The 17,477-nt window shown below is 47.5% G+C and overlaps 1 protein-coding gene and 1 long non-coding RNA gene across 5 annotated transcripts in view; one reads left to right on the forward strand and one right to left on the reverse strand.

Moving 5' to 3' along the window:
• ETS1 (ETS proto-oncogene 1, transcription factor) overlaps positions 1–4,956 on the reverse strand; it is a 62,567-nt gene extending 57,611 nt beyond the window's left edge. Inside the window, exon 1 of one of the 4 annotated variants that reach the window (XM_065040353.1) lies at positions 4,763–4,956. The gene's annotated coding sequence lies outside the window, so the exon portion shown is untranslated. The remainder of the gene's footprint in view (positions 1–4,762) is intronic. The other 3 variants (XM_065040357.1, XM_065040352.1, XM_065040354.1) reach the window with 3 other exon arrangements.
• LOC135576290 (uncharacterized) lies at positions 488–12,400 on the forward strand. Its single transcript, XR_010467895.1, has 4 exons — positions 488–1,753; positions 3,122–3,245; positions 8,434–8,500; positions 11,554–12,400. It is a non-coding gene; the product is annotated as an uncharacterized LOC135576290 (long non-coding RNA).
• Positions 12,401–17,477: the final 5,077 nt, after the last annotated feature.

Genomic DNA, 17,477 nt, shown 5'->3' on the forward strand with positions numbered 1-17,477 from the left:
ACCAGGACCTAGTCCCAGCCTCCCCCCAGCCCCTTCCCTGCTCACAGAGCCAAGGTCCAGCCACAAACCATCCAAACAAAGGGCAGATCCCGCTTCAGCTGCACCTCACTCAGCACTTCAGCAAAAAAAGGCCTCCAGATACCATCTCCCAGCGCTGTGACTAATGGCCAAACGTGAAACACCTGCATGTGTATGTGTATATGTATTAAATTATCATCATCATTTCCTGCTTGTTATTACTAACTTCTGCTCTAACACCAGTAATACTTTTTTTCTTTTAAACTTCTCTTTTTAATTCACAAAACTGAAAACGACCTATGTGGTAGAAGTACAATGAGCCAGATTCTCTTTGTGCTTAGAGCAACCCAAAAACACACATATTGCAAGTTGCTGCAGCTGAGAAGCCTTAACTAATCTCAGCATCTGTGCATACCCTCCCAGCCTGCTCTAACTGAGAGTTAAAAACCACTTTGGCTTAAATCTCTTTGCAGACAAAGAAGCTGCATGGAGCCTCTTTCTGCAATTCAGCTAATGAAGGGCAAAGCATTCAGTCCCAGTTCCCTGATCCTGACTTAAAATGTCTCTCCTAAACATGAACTGACTTCCCCCTTGCTCTAGAGTAAGGACTAAAGCTGCCAAACTGCACCAAAGGAAGACAGATGCTGCAAAACAGAGACAGAGAAACCTCCAGGCTGATTCACCTGTTTCAATGCCACACACGTGTCCGAGAGTGAGGAGTTACAGCGTTAAAACAGCAGTTGAAACAGCAGCTCTTTTTTTTTCCTGCTTTGCAGCTTGTGTGACAGGCAGTTGGGGTTTGGGTTTTGTTTTGTTTGGTTTTTCCCTTTGATCGAGACACCTAAGTCAACACCGGCTCTCGAGAGCGGCTTTCATGCCTCGCTGAATGTCGGTTGCATCTTTCTCAGGATGCTGCTGCCAACTGAACCTTCCAGCAAAGTACCACCCGTTGATGCTCAAAGCGGCATGTGCTTCAGTCAGAGGAGAACAACTAACCCCATCCTGACACCCAGGACAAGGCTTCATGCAAATAAAGGAATATTAAGAAGATAGTCAGAGCTGGAAAGCAGCGCCACTCCCACCCCATCCTGAGCCCCAGGCTGGAAATGGGGAATTATCATCACTAGACAGCAAGATTTATAGCAAGGACAGTTTGCTTTTTGGTTGCTTTTCCCCTGCAAGCTGTACTATTAAAAAGCATAAGTGGGTGTCAAAAATACAGTGCAACCTCAGCAACTGTTTGCACCCCCTTCGCTGTCGGTTCAGAGCAAGTCCACATTCAATGCAAATTAAATCTGCCTGATGCAGATTTTGTGGGTGACAACGGTTAAGCAACAGAGAGACGCAGGTTTTAGGCTGCGAAAGGGACCTGGGAGACAAGCTCTGCTAGAAAAGGGCAGATGAGCAGCTTCTGTACATAAAATTATTGCGCTTTGGGAAAAAAAATGAAAATTAAAAGGCAAGCAAAGGCAAGATGACAGCAGAAAGGGAGCTCTGATGTGTTTTGTCCAGGCTAATTTTAACAGAACTTCCACCACTTCCCAGAGGAAACTACTTCACAGCCCAAAACATCTCTCACTGTCAGCAAGTTTCCCTGATGTCTGAGCGATATTTTTCTTCTCTTTAGCTTCCTCTAATAAGAGCCTAACGAGCTCCTCTCCTCCCCTCGGACGCCGGTAGACAGCTTTAATGACCGCTCAGGAGCTAAATTCAATGATCGCACTCTGCGTGGCAGGTAACTTGGCCGATATTAAGGAAATCACTGTAGATTTACCCCAAGATAATCAAGATCCATGGCTTGCTGAGAGCTGTTAATAAATAGAGGGGAATCAGAGCCATTTGGTAAAATCCTTAATGACTTAACAGCTTGACTTCAGACTTATTGTTTGCTCTTATTATTTCTGTCTTATTGCGAAAACATGTGTGGGAGAAACAGCATTTATTTTGGGACTTGATCAAGTACCAGCCAAAGCTGTTGGATTCTTGGGCCATTGCTAAACTAAATTACAATTTTAATTTCATTTCAACATCCATCCCTCCTCTTTTACGAGAGATTTTTTTTTTAATGAGTTACCAAGCTTAGTCTAAAAAGTGAAAAGCTATTTGTCCTCACCATTAACACACACACCCGTGCTGAAGTTAGGAAAGAGTTAAAAATGTGTATTAAAATGAAGTAATTGTCTATTGATATATGAGGACCCTTGACAATATTTTTATATAGTGTTTTAGTATTATGTTGTTTAGAGGATAGGGAAATACCAAGATATTTCTGATTTAAAGAATGTGAATGAAGACTTTGAAGATGAGAAGCAGCACCTTCCACATGACCATGCTCCATGGGCTGCTGCGCTGGCAGCTCGCTGACCCAAAGCCGCTCAGCTATGGCCATTTTATTTTTGCATCACGTACTAATTTATCATCTTTGAGGGGGCAGGGAAAATAGCTCGTGGAAATGACATTCTTCCGCAAGGCTTTAACCCTCGAAATCCTGGCACTTTCCAGGCCGCCAGCCAATTCCGTTCTCAGGGGAAAGAGCGTTTGTTGATCTGTTGGCATGTTGAAAACCTCGTGCAATTTGTCAAACCCTGGCACCAGCTTAAAATAAAAGGAGCATCCCTAATGCAGGGATGCAAGCAATAAAAATGAGCATGTTTCCCTTGCTGCCTATTCGCAAGCCCTGGGTTTTAACAGATCGGCCACCTCCTGGTCTGTTTCATATCAGAGAATCCAACATTTGTTATGATTTTTAAATGCTCTCGAAGATAATACCTGATTTACCAAAGGAAAACCAGGCAGGGCAGTACATACTGATGCTATGGTAAATAGAACAATAGCACAATCGCTCTTCTGCACCTTTAATAAATACTCCAAGAGATTAAACGATTTGGCTGAGGTTACAGGAGAAAGTGAGGGTGAGAGGCCGAGGATGGGAGCCCCTGAGCCACTGTCTTTACTCCCCGGTGGTGATTGCAGCCGGATTAGTGACGCTGTAATGAAGCTGTCCGCACCGTTTCTGGGAACGATGAGGATAACAGGATGGAGGGGGGAGATGCCTGTCAGCACATCACTTTCTGCTTTAACGCTGTGCTTTTTCTTTTCTCAGTGGGTGTCAGATCTGAAGGAGATCTGATGGTACCTCAAGAGGCATCCCATTTGGCTGGACAGACTCGAGCTGGGATGGATGACAGTGTCACCAGTGGTCACCAGATAGCGCTGGGACACTTCAGGTTTGGACCAATCTCATATACACACGCGCTTTGCTCTCTGTGCTTGGCAGTAAGCTGCTTTGTGCTTTAGATTTCTCCTTTACCTGGCTCATTCCTCTATTAGTCAGCTATTTAATAATTAAACTAAAATAATGTCACCATCAACAGCAGCACCAAATCAACAGCCAGCTGACAGCACAACGAGAGGGTTTAGGTAGGATGTCGCCATTAAATCTCTTTTGGATCCTGCCACCTACTTGCAATTGCAGGAAGATGTGAATGGGTGGATGGGGGGTTCATTAGTTAATCTGTTATTTCACTCACAAATTTCCCTCCGTGAAAGAACAGACTCAGAGCACAACGTCACCGGCCAGATCCTCAGCTGGGGCAAAGCAAAAGGGGAGAAGAACCTGTTGAGTTCAGCGAGGGGTCCCCTGCACCAGGGAAGGATCTGGCCCTGCAAGGAGCATGTGTTCCCCGTCTCAGAGAATCTGATCTGTCACATGGCAAAGGGATTTTGGTCAGGGATTGACAACTCAGCTATAAATTTGTGTTTTGCTCCAGATTCCCTGTATGACCCCCAAAAATCCCAGCCACTGGGTGCGTGGTACCATTCCCTGCTGCCTGGGGTGAAAATATCTGGGCAACCCAAAAAATCTGGCTTGCCAGAAAATTGTTTATGTGACAGGCAGGGGTGAGGTTAAAAAAACGGCTGAATTAGAGGCAGCAGGAACAGCCTGTGAGCAGGAAACAGCTCTGGATCCAGCCCACAGCCCCCAAAGGTGTCAGTTGACAGCCCAGGATGGGAAGTCGATGGTAACTGTAATACCAAATGAGTGGCCACATGCAAAGTGATGATTTCAAGACTAATGGGAAGGGGAAAGGCCTTGGCTCTGCTCCTCGGGGGCTCGTAAACCCCACGGGTGCTTTTTGGGCTGGCTGAGGGGTGCAGGATTGTGCCCTTCCCAAGGCAGTACATCCCTGCAGCTGTCACATTCGGGTTCCAGTTCCTCCTGAAAACAAATGCTGGCACCTGTGGCACTTTCTGCCCTTTGCAGGATGGCATTGCTCTTAAAAACCTGCGGAGGTGCAGCAGCAAACCCCTTATAAGCACCCCCAAAAAAGACAGGAATCAGCTCTGGTCAGCTTCTCCCCGAACAAACCAACCCCCATTCAAACAAAAATATAATTCAAAACATAAAAGGAACTGAGAATTTAATCCACTGTAATAATGCCAAGGCGCAGCCTTCTACCTAGATAAGGGTAGCAATAATGTTTTCCTGAACATACATATAAACTTTATATACTCTATATTAAAAGAAGAATAGGACTTTTAAAGGGAAGCATCAGCTCAGACATTTATAAGATCCTGCAGTATTGTTACCAAACACACAAATCAGTTACTGACTGAAACTGGAAATGGAGAGAGCAAAAGTAAATTGCCAACAAAACAAATCGTAGATGTCCTGCAAATGAACACAGGTACCTACAACCCACCAAGAAGAGTTTAAAGCGACTCTCTCCCCACCACCACTTACTACTTAGCTGCAAGACCAGGGGCAAAGCTTATGTCCTCCACGGCTTCCCACACTTGTCTCCGATCTCTTTTCCAACTACCTGGTGTTATCCTCCGCGCCGGAGTCAGAGAGGATGGAAATACCATAGTGTTTGCTGCAGGGCTGCCTATTCAAAGGGAGGGGGAGTGGTCAGCCCCGCATCCAGGGCGGTGGGAAAGGCCAGTTCCACACTCGCCAGCCAGGAAAAAAACACCTCTGGCAGCTGTCACACCGTTGGGAAACAAAAATAATCGTAATATTGGCTGGAGGTTGGCATGGGGGCAGCCTCCCGCCAGCCTTTCCCCCCACCGGTGCCTTTGGGTGCTGCTTTTGCATCCTGTAAAGCGATCTGAGTGCTCCAACGTGCTTTGCAAGTGTTACTCGGGCCCCCAAAATTGCCTGTGAAGTGGAGCTTTATTCTTGCACGGAGACTGAAAACCAGGCAGGCAGAGCAAAGCCAGGGTGAGGTTTTTTCCCAGGACTGATCCCCCAACATCAGCTCAGCTGCTGCCTCTGCCTGGAGGTGCCTGAAGGCAGAAATCGCTGTTTCGTCCTTAAAAGGCCCCCTGGGCACCTCTGCCTTTCCTGCTCCCATGAATATCCCATGGTGTGCTGGGCTTTCTGGTGCCTGGGCAGGATCCAGCCTGGTATCATACCCTAAAACCCCTTATCATGTGCCTCTGGTGCCAAAAAAACAGCCACAATAGCTGCAAGCCACTGAAGCAATCTCCCCTTACGTACCAGAGATGCTCTCTCCAGGCAGCAGAGCTGCCTTTTCCTCCAGGAGAGGGCTCCAGGCTGAAAATCCTCTCCAGTTCCAGCACAGATCCCCATCGCATCGCCTTCATGAGCAACCGAGCCCCTGCCAGCAGCCCCAAGAGCGAGAAAAGGCCCAAACACCAAAGTCTGCATGTGTGATGTCCTGGGATATTTTGTTTATGGGCAAAATAGGAGGCTGGAAACAGCTGCTGTGAGTTTTCCCTACAAATCCTAACAGCAAACTGTGATACAACAGCACAAAGGAGGACACAGCCCTCATTGCCTCATTGCACTGATGGTGTGATATTCTGTTTGACAGAATATTTACAAAGTGGCTGTTTTTCAGGGAAGTTTGCAGCAAGAAAAAACCAAAATGCACCGTGTACATCTCATTATTATCGCTGGAAATCCAGGCTGAAGCACTCGTCAGTCTGGGGAGAGAAATAACTCCTGGGGATGCCCTTTCCCAGTCCAAAAATGGGCATTTTGGCTACTCCCAGCTAAGTGGACGTTTGCAAAGTGCAGACCAAAATTGGATTTGCTGCCAGGTGGGTAATTTCTGCCTCTACAGGGTTTCTGTGGCATCTACTGCTGCCAAAAGCTTCCCAGAGACATCAAATGTGCAAAGCTCCAGTGTTCACAGCCATAAAGGACTCCCAAGTTCTTCACCCCCCAGCCCAGGAGACTGCTCAAATGCACATAATGACAAAGAAGAAAAAAAAAACCACAATATTTATGCACATTAAATTATGAACAGGTCCTTCAAAGATTTTTTCAAGCTCCTAAATAAGGAATTAATCTCTCCTTTAGCCTTTGCCTTAACTTAGAAGCTACAGGTGGCCCGAATCTACGTTACCTGTTGAACTTGCAGCCGTAAGGCACAGATCCCTCTTGTAGCTATTTGAACGCAGGAAATTATTTACAGGGTTCCCATCTTCTCAGGAAAATTTCCAGCCTCCTGGGCTTTGCTACAAAGGCTCGGTCACGTCTGAACGCCGAAGGAGTGGAAAGCATCCAGCAACCAGTTTTTTTTATCCGGGCAACTCTTCCCAAAGCTGCAGGATAACCCCGCTGGCAGCTGCAAACAAGATGTCTTTCCTCAGGCTGGATGCTTTGCTCTGCAGCAGACGGTTCTTCCAATACAGTCATCTATATATTAATACATTATGGCTGTCCAATCGGCTGTGTGTCTGCAAAATGGAAAGGCTTCTGGTTTCGGCTGTTTCTCACAAGGCAGCACGACGGCCGCTGCCTGCGGATCACCTCGCTCAGCTTGCACGTGGTCACTGCTGTCACATCGGTCACTTAAGGCAGTTGCTCCAGCTCTGGGTTGAATTTTGGGTGGTTTATGGAAGCCATTGTGCATAGAGAAGTACTTTCCATTCCAGCTGGTTCGGATTTTCCTCGTGCTCATAAAAAAATAAAATGATTCCTTAATGTTTAGCTGAAGTAGTTATTAATGTTTTTTATGGAATCTGAGATATCTCGTGGATATTTCACGGGTTGTGCACTGGTAAGCTGCTTAAATTTAGGGACACATGGGCACACAGGCTCATTCTGGATGTGTCAGCAGAAACAGCCCCTTTCCCAACAACCTAAGAAATCCTTCTGACCATTTTGCAGTTAGACGTATGGATGGAAAATGAGAGCAGCATCATGCTGAAGGTGCAGACTTGGTTCTGCTGGAGGATCGGAAGCCACTAAGGGTGAGAAGCTTCACGTAATAAACTTCCACATCCCTTTATGGATCTCTAAGTATTATAATTTCCATATTAAACTGGAAAAACAGAGCAGAAACTGCTGAAATTACCCTGAGCACCTGAGTCTGGCTCTTTTCAGTTGATGTTCAGTGGTGACCCTGATACAAGGGAGCGGAAAAAGGGGATTTTGGAGGGTTACCTTCTGTTTGCCCTGGGAGAAGGTGATCCAGGAGATGAAGGAGCTGCCCATGGCAGGTTTGCCCAGGCAGCAGCAGCCTTCCCTCCCGCCTCTCCTCAAAATCAAGGCCATAACACACAGCCTGTGCCCCAGATGCCGCAGCCGCGATCCACCAAGAGCTGTGCAACATCTGCTTTCCAGCTGTTGAAGCTTCCCATCGTTTGCTGGCCTCAAAAGCAACCTAGATGCAGCACTCAGCCCTTCTGGGGACAAACACCCCATGAACTGCCTTCTTGTATGGAGTCCGAGAATGCTCGAAATCCAAATCAAGGAGAAATATCCATCCCCAAAAGTAGAAGAATTGGGTTCTCCCATTCTTGGGTAGGGCAGAAGCTCAGATCCATCACCTCGGATACAATGTGATGGATCCGGCTTATAGACTAAAAGAGAAGCAGTTCAGGGTGTACGGCAGCATCCTGAATGCTTAAAACAGGTCCAGACGTGACTTTTGCCAGGCTATATTAGGTTAGAAGCTGCTGCAGCTAAATCTCCTTCATATGGGTTGAGTTAATTGCCATAAACGTGCTCAGACGTGGTTTATCTGTTCTATAGGGGTACGAGAACTGCGCAGAAATGAGCTTTAAATAATGTTGGCGTCTGAAGATGTTAGAGTGGATTGGGTGTGAGACAACGTGCAGAAAAATCCCTTCCTTCAACTTTGAGTTCTCCTTTTTAGTCTATAAATGTGCCTATAAATACACATACCTGCATATATATGACAAAACCCAAAATAACACCCAGATCCATCCGTATTTTCATGCTGGAAGAAGAAGCGAGAAATTTCCACTCAGCTCTGACTTTGGTGTTAAGCAACATCTCTAGGGAAGTTGTAGCCATAACATTGCCCATCTGAGCCCTTCAGATGCAAATTTGTCGATTTTGCTTTGTAAGCACAAAGACTAATCACTTTTCTAAAAGCCAACGTACATATTATCATTATAATCTCCTTTCTGCAGGTGCCTGCTCTGCTCACACCATTAACAATGCAGGGGAAGGATGTGTGGCAGCTCCTGTAATAAAAAGGTAAGTTAATTATCATTTATGAAAATATTAACTGGAAAATCAGCCATCATGTACCAGTTCTCTCATTTCGAGAAGAATTAAGCCTGTTGACTGGGAGGGGGATCTTTCATTAGACTATCCGATACACTCAGAAGAAGCAAAAGAAAGGATTTCATCACACATACCCTCCTCAAGTCTGTAAATTAAAATCCTTACACAAAGTCGTTTAATCTAGGACCATAAAGGCAGATTTCAGAAGTGCTCTTTTCCCAGGCAAGCGTATAAATAAAGATCAGATTTACAAAAATGCTCTCAACTAACAATTCCTGCTCGAACACATCTGGCCAGATTTCAAAATGAATTCAGCAGCCAGTTAATCACTTGCTCTTTATTACTTAACTTACTATTAGCATGGGGGTAAAAAAAGAGAGATATTTTTATTTCCTTTTATCTGTTAAAATATTCTCCGCATCTCGCTGTAGGGAAATTCAAAACGCTGATAAAAATGTTGACATTCTTAAAAAGTCAACTGCTTCTCAAGCCAGTATAAAAATACAGAAAATGAATTGAGATCATTTAACTGCTTCTTTTTGCATCTTTAAAAAAGAAAATAGATTAGCACTGGGGGGAAAATGTCATATAAAACCATTCACAAAATAATAAGCTCTGTCCCTATGGTTGGTCAGCGGGGCTGAAGCACCTGAGAATCATAGAATCATTTTGGTTGGAACAGACCCTCAAGATCGTGAAATCCAACCATCCAACCTCATCTGGAGAAGGTGCTGCAAAGGGAGAGCCCACGTTTTCCAGGTTTCTCCACTCCAGGTGGTCCTGCAGTGCTCTGGAGGTCTGTTTTTCCCCCAAAAAGAGGGTCACCTCGGCAGCACTGCCCAGTAGAGCAGCTCAGCTGCATCCATAAATCAGGTTGTGATCCCAGCCTGGAGAAAGGAGCAGTTGGCTTTCCATCACCACTGTTTCATGGATCATCACTTCACTCCAACCCAACACAACACGTCCTTCGAAGTCGCTGGGATTCTCCTTTCATGGCTCACAGCTTTTCAGTGCCAGAAATGCCACTGCGCTGGGGGTGAGGAGGAGGAGAAAAAACTGGGATGACATAAGAACGAAGAGATTTTATTGTGTTTGAGTTATATGACTAACTGATAAACCTGGGAAAGTCAGTTTTTCTTCAGGCCTTTTCCCAATATCAGACGGACCTTTTTGCTCTCCATCAGCTGGCAAACGCAGCAGAGGACAACAAGGGTTCGGTGGTTCTTGTGATAATCTCAGGAGGTCTGAGCTGAAATCTGTGCCCTCCTGGGTACCACTGTCCAGCCAGAAACATGAGTTATGTGCTCAGCAAAGAAAATACTGTTATTCTCCTGTGTTTCTGTATGAGGAACCACAGAGCAGGGAAATTGTGTAACGTGCCTGGTGGCTGAACGTAGACTGGAGATATTTCAGCATGAAGCTCATCAAAACCAATGCAAGAATACGTGTATCTTACAAAATACTTTTTGTTATAAGAGTAAACAGGAGGTGGAAAAAAAATACAGTAGCAGAAATGTGAGGCTTGATTTTGTGGAAATGAGTTATGAACATGTCCTTTACCTCTCTGTTTATTTTCCACATGGTTCCAGGTCAAGGGAAGTTTGTCTGTGACAAAGATTAGGCTTTCAGAACAGCTGTGTCTTTTCATATTTAATTCCTGAGCTCCACCGAGCACATTTGGACAGATTCTCTTTTGTCCCCTCCATTAATTATCAGGGGAGCTCAGGCGGGATTACAGCACACAGGTGACATCCCCCCAGAGGTGTGATGTTCCCCTCTGTGAAAGAGGGGAAAAAGAGGAGAAAAATAATGTTTGTAGAGGCAGGTTGAACACAGGCTGTCATCAGGCCTGCCCAGTGATGGAGATTTATTTCTGGCCAGGCTGGGGCTCACAGCGCTGGGTCCCACATGTGAAGTGAAAGTGGAAGTGTGTGGGTGGGAGGGGAAGCAGCAGCATCTCATTTATCAGGATTCCACCCGGCTCCAGGCTGCGCTAAAGGAGCGTTTCACATCTCCCGTGCAGCAAAACACGTCCCCAAGGGCATCACCACCTCCTCCACCCATGGTTGAGGCATTGACATCTACCCAGGAGAGAAGAGACCCTCACTGATGTCCTATAACCTTCTCGAGGTCCTTCATGGACCTGACCGTCCTGATCGCAGCTCCCCAAAAACAATGTCCCGTCCTGCCTTTCCCCTCCCAGCCCTCGCAAAACTCTGTGGGAGCCCACATGGGTTTTAAGCAGAGCAAAGAGGGTCTGGAGGGGAAAGGGGTCATGGTGGGGTTAGCTGATGAATGGCAAACAATCCTAATTTATGCAAAAAAAGCAGTCTGGAAAAAATGACATTCCTGCTTGTCTGCATATATAATCTAGAAAAATCCTAAATAAAGGAGCCAAAGATGCTTCTATGAATTAGACCTTTATCCTTCCAGCATCCCAGAGCTCAGCCCATGAATTTGGGTGAGTTTGCCTTTTTAATTGCTCTGTCTTTCTAATGCAGGCTATTTCGAAACTGTGCGAACAATGCCCTATTGGAAATCAAACAGATCACTTGGGCTATGGCTTTTATCTGGTTTTCCACCATCTTAGACAACAAACAAGCCATTAATGTCTGGAAACGAAAGACAGCTTTGATTTTGAGTTCGAAACCACTGCTCAGCTCGCTGCCAGTGATGTCCAGTGTCACATTTAAGGCCAGCCCATGTCCCAGCACTGACTGATTCCTCCCTACACTTATACCTGGGTTCCCACATGCAAGTCCTGTCTCCGTGGAGATGCTCTGGGTTTGCAGTCCTGGAAATAAAACCACAGCACAGCTTTTCTTTTAATAAAACCTTGTGATAGTAAGCAAGTATGGGCTTTATTTCGCGTCCTAAATTCAGCCCTCTGTTAGGATTAGGAGGTTTGCAAAGGATTTCTGGTCCTGTTGCTGGAGCAGCTATATCTTCATTAACATCTTCTATGCACTTGAATAAGTCCTGGCTTCTTCTGCTGATAATTCTCCAGCTTTTATTATCTGCAGGGTCTCTTCACAGTCTCTTCCTGCTGCAGATGCTCCTTAGGAGACCCAGCACGAAGTCCTGGTATCTCCACCCTTCATAAGCTGCAAACACATGGGTTTCCAGCACAAACTCCAGAAGAAACTGCATCCCAAAGGTATCTCTGAGCCTCTTGCTTCTGCTCCCATCACTGGGTACCCAAATGCGTGAGATGCCATCCTTGCCCAGCCTTTCCCAGGCCCGCAAATAGCAGATGGCTTTTTAATTTTGATTTCCCACCCACAATATAATCTCATGGTGCAAAGATGAGGTTTTCTGCTGTTGCTTGTGGTGGAGGGAGGAACACACACGGCCGGTGATGTTAACCCTCGTCCTTCTCCGGAAGATCTCGCTCAGCTGGTACCAAGTCCTCTGGTTTTTGAAGTCAGCAGGAGTCCGGCCTGGGGAAGGTTTACGGGATGAGTTTTGGCTGTTCTGATTGAAGCTGTTTCCAAAAACCCGCGAATGCCATTTTCAGCGCATCGCAAGGAGCTGAGGCTCACAGCATCGGATCATTCAGTGCCTCTAAATCTCCCTCTGAGACTTTATAAATCTCAGCCAGGAGTTTCATTTTACTTTGGCCACCCTGGGCACAAGCCGTGAGCATGGACACAGCCCTACTTCTTCTAACGCAAATAGGATGAGAAATCATTATTTTTTCAATTCCTCCCTGAGCATCTGTGGGCTGAAGGGGACCTTGCTGAAACACAGAGCAAGCTGAATTTACCTCCTCCCTGAATGAGCTTCATTAGCTTGTGCAGTCAGCTCCAGATTTTAATGCATGCAGCAAATGGGAGAAATTAAATAAATACTACAATCAAAATGCTTAAACCTATGCCTTGTCTATGCCAACACAAATCCTGAATCGGAGGAAGCATTAAGCTAAATATAGATCCTCAAGCAAAATCGGAGAGCTTTTATTTTTTTTCTTCTTTTTTTTTCTAGGTCCATACTGTAAAACATCTGCTGAACAGTTTCCTATAACTGTTTTTGGCTTTTAAATCAAAGAAAGAAGAAACAATGTCCCATTTTTGTAGAGAGAAAAGGAGGGGGGGAAGAATAGACCTTCCTCTCAAAGCAAGATGACAATGAGGATAGAAATAGAAAGGGGAGAGCTTTGAAACATCTTGAGGCCAGACAAGAAGTGGGTGGATGGCAGGTTCAGGTATCTCAACTCCCATTTTGAGAGAAAACTGGCAAAACTGCTGCCAACCCAAAGGGAAAACCCCCGGGCAGAGCTGGACTGTGCCCAGCAGCTGCAGAAAAAGGGGGTACAATGGTGCTGGTAGTTTGCTGGGAGGAAATAAAAGAGTGATTTTAGCGGGAGAAAGGGGAGGAGCTGTGCTGCGGTTGTAAATGGCTTTTTCCCTAGTGCGGAAGAAAATCCTCTGCTCCTTTCAGCATCTCACAGCCATGTCCGAGCTCCCCTTGGCACAGCCGTCACATTGCAGGCAATCCACTGCCCGAAGCCACTCGCTTTTCCCTGTCCCCGAGGCCACCGAGCCCTTTCCCCAGGAGGGACACACAGGGGGGGACGTGCAGCCCCCGCTGTCACACCTCTTGGGCTTCTTGGCAGCGCAAAAGCTTTTCCTGCCAAGTCACAGGATGCAATGACGGTGCGGCTGGGAAAAACTTCAAAACAGCCCAAACAATCTGGGATTGTCTGTGGAGAGCGAGCTCTAAAATTGGCTCCTTGGATTAGCAGCAGGCTCACCCCTGGGGCTTTGTCAGGAGAGCTGGGCTCAGCAGCGATGACGGAGAAGGACTTAATCTCGCTTCCTATCTGTGGTACGGGTTGAATTTAGCCTGGCTTTGCCAGCTCTTCTCGTCTCTCTGGCATCCAGGCACCCAGACAGCAACCGGCCATGGTGACGGGACCGACTTCCTGCTGTCAGAAACCCTGTAGCACCTATAGGATCTATATGACTCAGGAGTCTGCAACCCTTTATACTTATTTCCCTTCTTTATTTATTCCTGTATTGCTTAGCAACTCACATCAACTCCATAGCCCAATTCTTGTGCAGCTCTGGAGGGTGGGTGGCGGTACAAGAATTATTATTTTTTACATCTGTAGCTCGCATTCGGCTGGTTTTATTCTTTTTAGGTAAATTCTAGTTACGCAGAGGTAGAGACCTTCCTGTTTGTAAGGGTATCTTAGCACTTTCGGTCCTTCCCAAGGGCCGTGGACACTCTTTTCTCCCTGCCCCACACTGCAGCATCCCTCCAGCATCCCTCTCGCAGCCCAATCCCTCGGAGGAAACCTCAGACAAAAGAAATTGGGAACAAAATCCAGGAGCGGGGAAGTGGCAGGCGAGGGCCTGTGTCAGATCAGCCAGATCCCCGGGAGGAAATAATTGAAACAAGGCACCGGCACGTGCCGGGAGACGGGACGTGTCGGGGAGATGTGTCCCTGCCGGCCCTCTCTGGGTGCTCCGGGCAGGGACCAGCTGCTCGCCAGCCCAACTCTGCATGTTTGGTGCTGCCGGCTGAGATGGCGATGGAGGGGAGACATCAAAAAATGGCATTGGGTAGGAAAAAACCTCTCTGAAATTGAATTCGTGCAGTTTGCGGGAGAGGGGCTTTGCTTTCCACAGGAGGTTCCCCTCAGTACTGCCAAAGCCAGAGAGAAAATAATGTTGCAAGCGCTTCTCAAGCACCCAGATCCACTTCTTATAATCCTGCTCTGGAACGTACCTTCTACCCCGGGCAGAGAGGGTCTCCTGACCTTAAAAACCAACTTTAAGGCAAATTTATCCACCCCGGCTTTGCAGGAGAGATGCTGTAGAGGATAGGGGACAGGGAGCATCCTTTCCTCTGCCCCATGCCAAGGGGGCTGCGGGTGAAACCTCAGCGCTGTGATAAATGTATAGAATGTATTTCAGGTCCAAGGGGCTGTTTGGGATACAAGGGGGCTACGCTGGGGGCAAAATAGTTTGTCTTTTTGGGAGAATGAGCTCTCATGTGCATGCAGGTGCTGGGGGCTCAGAGAAGGGGAAGACAGCAACTCACAGCAACAGGCTCATTAAAAAATACCCTGGAAAATGCTGGAGAAACAGGGTCCGGGGGCAAGGTCAGCAGGAATCCACCTTTGTGGATGATGCTGTGGCATGGGTGACATGGAGAGAGCCCCCACAATGTCCCACAAGGGACACAGCCCCTTTGGAGTGGGGTGTCCTGCCCCCCCGCTCCCAGGAGGTGATGCCAGGAGGGCGACTGGCAAAGCCAGATTCACAGGTCGGGTTTATATTCTCGCAAGCCTGCCTTTGCCAGAGCGTTGATTGCAAGCAAAGGTTTGCAGCTTGGAAACTTGGAAGGACTGGGCTGTTTTCACTCTCTCTCCCAGGCTCTTTCATTCATGCTTCCTCTCTCTTTTCCCCTGTGCATTTCTCACTCACGCTCTCATTCATGCTCGCTCGCTCATTCTCATTTTTCCTGGCTGTATTTTTAGCTCCCTCGCCGTTCAGAGGATGTGAACATTATCCCTGAGTCATGACTTTGTGAGGAAACAGGCAGCCAGGGCTCCCATTACAACCCGTGAGGGCTCTTATCAGCTGCAGCCCAGGCTGGCTGGGGAGGGGGTTTTATCTCCCCCATCCTCTCCTCTTCCTTTCGCTCCAGCCGCTGCAGCCCCAGCTTCTCCGCTGAGGCCAGGAGGCTCATCCCCGCCGGCCGTGTCGTGATGCAGAGCCTAACGAGTTAAATGAAGATTGGCAGTCAGGAAATAGGAGCAAAGCGTCAGGGCCAAAGAGCATCCTCGGTGCTGGGGTGGCTGCCGCAAGAATGACATCAAGCCCAGAGGTGTCTGGCAGGGCTTTGACACCAAATGCTGCCGGGGTTATTCCCAGCCCGTGCAAACAAACATGAGGTAATGGCACCTGGGGGCTTAGTCGTAAGCTTGTTCTGAATTTGGAAAATGCAAAGTCTGGTGTCCTTCCCCCCACTCCGGAGTATTTCAATCTGGCTCAGGACGAGGTTGAAGCAGCAGAAAAGTGTTACACCGGCTCTGTTCCCACACGTGGATGAGCCATTGAAATAAAAACCATCCCGAGTAGAAATTATTTGGGCTTCGTTCCCAAATGCCAGTGCCATATCGCATGCTACAAAACAGCCGACTGTCTGCTGTGAGAGAAGACAAAAAATACCTCCAGAAGGGAGGAGGCAGCGCCGCTGCCCTGCACGCTGCCCACGCGTGACAAGACGTGACGGACGGCTTCCAAGTGACCCCCTGGCTCGGTGCCGGGGGGAGGAGGATGCAGGGGGTCACTTTTTGGTGTATCTCGACTCAGCCTTGTGCATCACGACACATCTTTGCTAATCTGGGTGTTGCGTGGCGGGTCGTGAGGCTTGGCTTCACCTTTTGGTGACATTTGGGCTGTTTTCGGCTTGCTTCCTCCAGACTTTCCTCTCTTAACCTTTCTGTTATCTCCTTAATTGTCTCTCCTCCCTTTTCCACCCATCTGCTTATTTTAGCTGTCTCTTCCTGCCTGCACGTGTGGCTCCCTGGCAGAAAAGGGGTCACTCCCCTGCCCTCAGCTTATTTTTGCCCCATTTTTATGCTTTCCAAACAATGGAGACCCTACAGCCTTTTGCTCTGGCAGGGACTGGTTTGTGGTTATTCCCCATCATTTTTAAAAAAACTAAAAATCCGCAATGAGCTGCTTCTGCATCCCAGACATCTGTGTTGGTGCTCAGCATCAGGGGGAGCTTTCCACGTGATTAAAATTGATACTTGGGGTCTTTTGTCCTCACAAGTCCCCTCAGGGAGGTGGTCCCAGTTCTGCATCTCCTGCATCTGCAGAGATGCTGTGCCAGGAGCCACCTCACGTTTGTCCATTACAGCAGGACACTGAAAGGGCTGCTGTCTCACCCAGCACCCTTGGGTGTATGTGGTGGGCAGGAGGGGACCAGCAGGATCTTGAGGACAGATGTGTTGTCCAAGAAACAAGGCCTTTTGTGGTCCCAGACTCAAAACACTCCAAGTGTGGAAGCCAGGACTTCCTGGGCTGAGCCCCATTGCTAAAGAAAAGACAAAAGAAAGAGTCATTAGATGCCATTAGTTGTTGTGAAAAGGATTTTTGCTGGCGGCCAGCACTCCTCTTGGGAGGACACAGCCCTGGCTGCAATAACACTCATGTGTGGATTGGGTTTATTTTAAGCACCCCCGTTTCCCCTATATTCCCAGCCCCAGTGACTGCAAACCCAAGGGATTAGTGCACTAAAAGCATCCTCTGCCCCTGCCATTTACCTGCGCTCTGGCTTCTGTGCTTTCCCATTAGAGCTTATTAATTATGATGGCTATTATTTTGCTGTATGATGAACACAGCCCTTTCGGCAAGCCTTGGGACATTGCCTAGAATTACAAGCAATTCAATAACAAGGAGCCGAACACCGAGGCCCTGCTTTCACTCCCGGCGAAAAACCCCACCAGCTTTTCATCAAGAATCTCAACTAGTAACTGCATCCTCCCCGGCTTCACCTGGGTGTCTTTATGGTGATCCCGCTCAGAAACATCGCAGTTTTGCAAGGCTTGAGCAGGGACCAAGTGCTGCCAGAGCACTTGGATGCAAAGATTTCTTCTCCCTGGGGGAGAAAATAAAGGATTTGGGGCTAAGACTTTACTTTTCTCTGAATTATTTTTATTTTTGCTGCTCAGGAACTCCCGATTCCACCTCTGTTGTCCCAGCACACTGTGTTTCTTCACCTCTGGAGGTCACGGTGCAGGTTAGGACAGGGCAGCAACTTCTGAGGCACACAAGAAATGACTCAGAGCTTTGGGAAACCATCCCGCATGGGAAGAGGAGATGACCACAGCCTCAACCCCAATGAGAAAGAAACACTCTTTTAGGGACACCTTCCCACATAACTGGGGTTTGGAGTGTCTCCACGTCTTACAGGCAACGAGCTCCAC

The sequence above is a fragment of the Columba livia genome, chromosome 24, assembly GCF_036013475.1.
Source record: "Columba livia isolate bColLiv1 breed racing homer chromosome 24, bColLiv1.pat.W.v2, whole genome shotgun sequence".
NCBI lineage: Eukaryota > Metazoa > Chordata > Aves > Columbiformes > Columbidae > Columba > Columba livia.